Genomic DNA, 6,612 nt, shown 5'->3' on the forward strand with positions numbered 1-6,612 from the left:
TGTGATCGACTGACTTTTTCTTACTCTTCCGAGGGCGGTGACGGTCGCGTCACACTAGAAGTGGCGCCCTCTATACAAGCTTTCCATGTAGTGCGAGAGTGAGCTGCGCGCGTGTTTACGAGAGTGTGTGCGTGTGTGCGAGACGTTGAGATTTTTTCACTCCGCGTCGCTGACCCAAAGTGTACAGCCTAGTTTTATGAGACACACACTTGAAACTTGAACAAGTATTGCTCAAAGACCAGTGCTCCAAAGCAGGCGTAAAACTTTCCAAGGTTCGAAAAGCTTCATCTTCATTTGGGTACTACTTGCCAGCTAATTTTATTTGGCGTGACCTATTCTTCTCCGAAAGTCACAATAAGAATCTCTGTACTTCCATATAGATAATTTTAGTTTTATATATACATTTCCCCTGTACAGCAATTTTGTACTCAGAAACGCTATACTACTGTTGTTGTTGTTAAATATTTGCCAAGTTTTTCATGTTCAGAGCTATCTATTTTAATTTTGTAAGCATGCATGTATTTTCTGTCACGCAGTAGTCATATCGCATGTCGCCAAAATAACTTATATTTTCAACGCCCTATCGAAAGCTTCGTCCTCTCCTTGGCGAGCCTTCTGTCTTGTCATAATCTTGTCGTCTAGAAAGAAGCGAGTGAAAAAAGTGCCTATCTAAACAAAGTAGGAAACACTTTCTATTGTAATCTAAAGAAAAATCGACATATCTGATAGCTATGCGCTCTAGTTTAGGTTTCTTATTCCCACGCTCAGCGTGGTGTGCTGAATTTGAGTGTGCTATGGTTCCATTTCGTTTTTGATGGTGCTACCTAGGCCAGGTATGTGGTGGAACTCTTTTCTTCTTCTACGAATCGGATTAATTTAATTTTCATATATATTTTTGCTATACACGCAGTAAGAGGAAATCAAAATGTACAAACAGTCGTTAAGGATTCATTGTTAAATCCGACTAATGGAACAGTCGTGTATCGGATAGTGCATATCTTTATTCTTAAGGTTAAAGGACAATTTATTAAATGGTTCTATTTTTATGAGCGCGATTGATGTTGGTTTTGTGAGGACTGTGAGTGGCCTCAGCGAAAAGGTATCAATGTACAGTAGGAGGTGTTTTCACGAATCATGTGAGTATTGGACCATGTAGCCAAGAGCCTACAGTTTGTAATGAACTAGTATTAAGAAATCGTTCGGTATTGTTATTCTGTTGCGATATTTCAAAACAATATTCAATTATTATTTTGAATGGTATTGGTTTTGCTTGTCGATGGTGGTTTCTGTGAGGCCTGATCGCGATTCTGTACGACAAAATCTGTTTTCTTCCGTTATTTAAATCAATGCATTTTCAACATATATGTACTCTCCATTTACTACTTGATATCTTTCATTGCTTTTGGCACCTTTTATTTTCCAACGAAGTAAAACAAATTTGCAGATTTCATTGTTACTTTAAGAAACGCCTAATTGAAATTGTTGTGCTGAGATGGCCTTCGCAATTATTATCTTCCTTCGAGGAAACTGCAGTAAAGCTAGTATTCTTTTACTAATTTTACCACGTTTGCCAACACTCACAAAACATATAATCCTTGAAAAGAGCATCTTCAAAATAAAAATCGGCATTTACTACATCTGCTTTCAAGTCTTATTGTCACACTCTTCCAACCTCACCACAAAACAGAGCCATTTTTTTCTTCAAAAAACCAAACTGCTAACATTTTTGGCCGCAGGCTGCTGTTGTCGGTCTGCTAGATCCTCAAACTGATGACCCTAAGTAGCATATGAATAGGAATGAACAAGCGACCGGGCGAAGGCAGGCGAAGGCAGGCGAAGGGGTGAGCTGCAATATGTGTCGCATTTGTATGTAAAAGCTTATTAAATCAGTGCCTCCCCCCCACGCCCTCCTCTCGCCCCACCCCTGGCCGCCATGGCCGCGACAGGCTCCTCCCCCGAAGGCCACCCCTTGGACCCGCGTAACTGGCCGCGCGGGCCGCGCACTTACAGTGAGCTACCCGCGGCCGCCATTCCCGCCATACCCCTCTCCGACACTGCACTGTGAGTCTCTGATTACGGTGCAGACCCTTCGACACCTACCCCCTCCCCCGGCCTCTCGTTTCATTCAACTGCATTCGATACACCAGACTTGCCAGTGTAGCACCCCTCCAAACCGTCTCGCCTCGCTGTCTGGCCCGCGGCGGCGGTCCGGCGGGCACTCGGTGCGCGAGGCCGCGAGGTACACTCCCGTCGGAAAACCGCGGCCTTTGAAACCAAAGAGAGAGAGCGGTGAAAACAGGGTGGCCCAGTCCCTGCCACCAGGTTAATTACGCCACCTAAAAACGTTTCGCGAAAAAAAAATTGGGAGAGTCCTTGACTTTTCCACCCGGGCACGTTTGGAGGCGTGGTGGCGCGGGGCAGCTACTCCGGGCGACTTCTGCCGTACCATTAATCAAATTTGCGGCTACTCCTCGAGAGCGTCAACACAGGTCGAGCCGTGATCCATCACGGGCCAGGCCGACCCGACGCAAACGCCTCGCACCGCGCCGCGCCGCGCTCGCCAAACGGCCCGGCCAGTCTCGCCGTGGACGCGGCTAGGAACACTGCCGTCTAAACCAAAGATGAACACAGCGGTGCTCGTACAGTGTGAGTGGTACAGTCAAGCGGGAGCGCCGGTCCAATGTATGAGGAGGGCGGAGGACATCTTGAACAGACATTCTCGATGGAGCAGCAGCACTTTCAATCCAAAATTTTAATTTACCTTCAATAATTTTATTATTTTTTGGTGGGGGGGGAGGGTTCTCTCCGAAATTGAAGGTTTTTGGTGCTGAAATTGGGCTTTCCATTCTGCAACCAGCGCAGTGTGGTGGCAACTGAACTTGCTCTGCAGGCGAATCCATCACGAGGGCGGGGCCGTCCACGAGACTAGACGCCCCCCAGGCCAGGCTCGGCCCAGGCGCGGCCCAGCGCGACCCTTTCTGGAGCGGCCGACTCGGCTAAGAATGACGAATTGGGATCAGCACACAACACGACAAAGGATAAACGGATGCGCGCGCCACTCGCAAAAATTCTTCTTGCGGCTGCGGTTCGCCGGCCTCGGCTGGAAAAAGAAAAAAATTTTAGCCGCGGAGATGAATCAAAGATTTTTTTCACGAGAAAATATGCAGCCAATTAGAGGGAGTGCGACGCGGCAGTCGGGGTGCAGCACCGGTGCATCGGGAAACAAGCAGGACTGGCAGGACACACGGCGCGCTGGTTTTCGGGTTATTATTGCAAGATCCGAGATATCCGGTGGCTAATGCGCTCGGCAAACACACTGCTAAATGCTGCCCGGGCCGCGAGGGAGCCGCGAGGGACACTGTGCGAGGGGCGGGGTGCCGCTACGGCCGCGGCGTGTCGCCAGGTATCCGCCCCGCAGGCCGCAGCCCGCCCCGCGGGGGTGCGAGAGAGACAGAGCGACTCGTCAGCAGTGTGGGTGACACGCCGAGCCGCGCGGCGCACACTCCCGAAAACCACCGCCGCGGGAAAAAGAGGTCTTTGCTGATTAAGGGGATTAGCACAGATGGAGAAGGATGCGCTGTTTGCCATCGTGCCCAGCGCCCTGCACTGTTATTGTCGCGAGCTCACTGACACACTGACACAGTCACGCACACACACACTCTCAAGCTGCGACGCGAGACTCGCGTAACTGGTGTCAGATTGGATGGGATTTACATGGCTCTGCGGGGCGGGGCGGGGCGGGGCGAGTCCCGTGGGAGAGACAAATAAAACGGCTGGCAGTGCGTATCCATTATTTGCGACGTGGCCTTCTGGCCTTCCCTTCCCCGGTCCGCCAGGTCCTCTTTCCGGCTTGCAGTGCAGGCCCACCGGCCCTCGGCCTGGCCCGGCCCGCCCTGGCCTACTCCGTCCGCGCCTGGCCGTCGTGCGCCTGTCTCCACCTGACCCTCCGGGGACGCGCCGGACGGGCCGGCGGCCGTCGAACAAGAGCGACATAGGGCCCACTAGAAGTACGCTGGAAAACGGAGACATATCGAAATACAAGTGTGTGTGTGTGTGTGTGTGTGTGTGTGTGTGTGAGTGTATGTGTGTCGCTTTCGGCAGCCCCAGGCGCTTCCTGCCCGCCGCGCCACCGCCTCGGCCTCGCCGCCGACGACGACACAATGAGTGTAAGCTACTCCACAAATGTCACCGCAGATTTGCACCGCGTCGCCCGCGGCCCTGGGGCTGGCCCTGGCTCGTCCTGGCCAGGCCGATGAAAAGAGTTGTCTCCTCGAACCGCCTGACACCGCCTGACACCCTTGGGCGTGCGCACACACACACACCACAGACACACTCGTCGGCACACACGGAGGCATTGTAGCGACTCGCAAACGCCACGCCAAAGCCGATAATCCGAAAGCGAGACCCGGCGCTGCCGACCAAGAACAAGAAAAACCATCGCTACTTGAAAACTCGAACAGTTGCGGGTATTCGGGACCAGAGTGCGCTCTCGCCGAGCTCGCGGTCCGGGGTTCGACTCCGCCCGAGGCGGCGTGTGATCCCGATGTGATCCTCGGCTCATAATCAGTCGGGAATATTTCTCTAAACGCTGTAACATTACAAAGCCGACCCCTAGAGCCCGGCCGGCCCGCGGCCCTCCACTGTTTGCTCGGCCTGCCCGGCCCGCCTTTGTGCGGACGGCCGACATGAATAAAATGAAGGTCAGATGATGTCAGTATGAAATATCGGCAAACATGGACCGGTGCAGCTGGGAGTATCGCGTAGACGCGCCGACAGTGTGCTAAGCCGGCCAAACTTTTTACAACTTTTCTGCCTGTACTTCTTTCTCGGAGGCAAAGCCAGATCAGAAGGTATGGAGCCCCTCGAAAGTTGCGCGCATAAGCTGGGCGGCATGACATCTCCGACGACGACACAGAAGAAAGGGGCTCGCCGGACGGCCCGCCGGATGGCGCGGTGGGGCGGGGCGGGGCGGGGGGGGGGGGCGGGGCGGGGCGGGGCGGGCGGGGCGGGGTGGGCGTGACGTGGCGCGGCGGGACACGGGACAGTCTTTATTTAAAATCCCATTACCCCCCTGTCAGAGAAGCGGCATGGGCCTTTCCCGTCCAATTCCCTCCAAGCCCCTCTCCCTCCGCCCCGCCCCGCCCCCCGCCCCGCCCCGCCCTTCCTCTCTGCCCTGCACTGCCCTCGCTGCCCTGCCGCCCTGCTGCCTTGCTGCGGCCGCCGTCTAACAACCTTCCAAGGCCGGCGCCAGGGAGTGAACAATCTCACATTGCCACACGCCCTTCAAACCACCCGAAGAAAAAATTGGAGACTTTTCAACTTTTCTCTTTTCGCGGCAGCGCGTCGTAGAGACCCCATGTCGGGGGCGGCCCGCTCGCGCCGCCGAATCGAAGCCGAACCCAACCGATAGTGTCAACAAACCAACAAGCGTGACCCGGCGCGCCGCGCCGCACCGCGCCACTCGAAATGCTCCAACGCAATCGGCATCGGTCGGTGCGGGGGAGGAGGGGAGGAGGGGGAGGAGGGTGGTGTGGGAGAGTGCCGGGGAAGGCATAGTTGTTTGATGGGAGAGGAACGGCACACCTCTCGACGGAGGCGTGCGTGCGTGTGTGTGTGTGTGTGTGTGTGTATGAGAGAGAGAGAGAGAGGGAGGGGGAGGGGGAGGAGTGGGGGTTTAATGAGAGCGCGTGCCGGTGATAGTAATCTGTTTACCAGCCTCTCATTGTAATGATTGGATGGCCTGACCGGGGCTTTCGAGTGGGTCACTCCTTTCCACTGTTTGCGACAAACGGCTGACTGGCGCGGCAACACAGCGACGCGACAACGCCCATTTCGGCGCGAGAAAAAAAAACCAATGGAAAGTACCTGTGAATGTGGTGCGGCCCGAAGACGCCCTCGATTACCTTATCGCGGGGGACGCTCTCTCTCTCGCTCTCTCGGTGCGTCTTATCACTCGGCGTCTCCCTCCCTCCCGCTCCCACACGCTGGAAGCGCTCATCCGTGTCCAAACGGCCGTCGCGCCTCCGTCCGCGTTCTCACCTGGGCGGGGCGCCGACTACGTACTGCTTTGCCCACCGATAGCACGAGTGGGTTCTCACTGATGGGTCTTTCCCTTCAGGGCTGCAGTGTAGGAGCTCGGCGTCCAAGGCCGCCGTTCTGCGGTCACTCGCGGGTGGAAGTGCCGCATGGCCGCGATGCGGTGTTTGCCACAGCGCTGTGTCAGTCTGTGTGTTCGAGGGGCAGGGAGTCGTTTCGTTGCTCTGTCTCTCTCTCAGCCCCACAGGACGCCCCGCGAGTGGGAGCGAGACAGAGCGAGACAGAGTGACGCGAATCAGTGTGCCGGCAGCAGGGCACGGCTCGGCGGCAAAGGGTCGCGCTTCGCGCTTCGCGCCATTTCGGGGCCCGTTGGCGCGTTGGCGGCCTGGCGTGGGCAGGTTCGGGGCGGCGCCGGCCGAAAACGGACCCATTGGCGACACGGTGAAGGTGGGAGGGAAGAGAAACCGATTTTCCGGGCTCGGCCAAAGACTCCCGACGCCCAAACTGGCGGTGGGCGAACCCAATTGCTCTCCAAGTACCCACCGATTCCGCCGGGGCCGACGCGGGGGTGGCTTT

This window comes from Thrips palmi, unplaced genomic scaffold (assembly GCF_012932325.1).
Source record: "Thrips palmi isolate BJ-2018 unplaced genomic scaffold, TpBJ-2018v1 HiC_scaffold_7, whole genome shotgun sequence".
Lineage (NCBI taxonomy): Eukaryota > Metazoa > Arthropoda > Insecta > Thysanoptera > Thripidae > Thrips > Thrips palmi.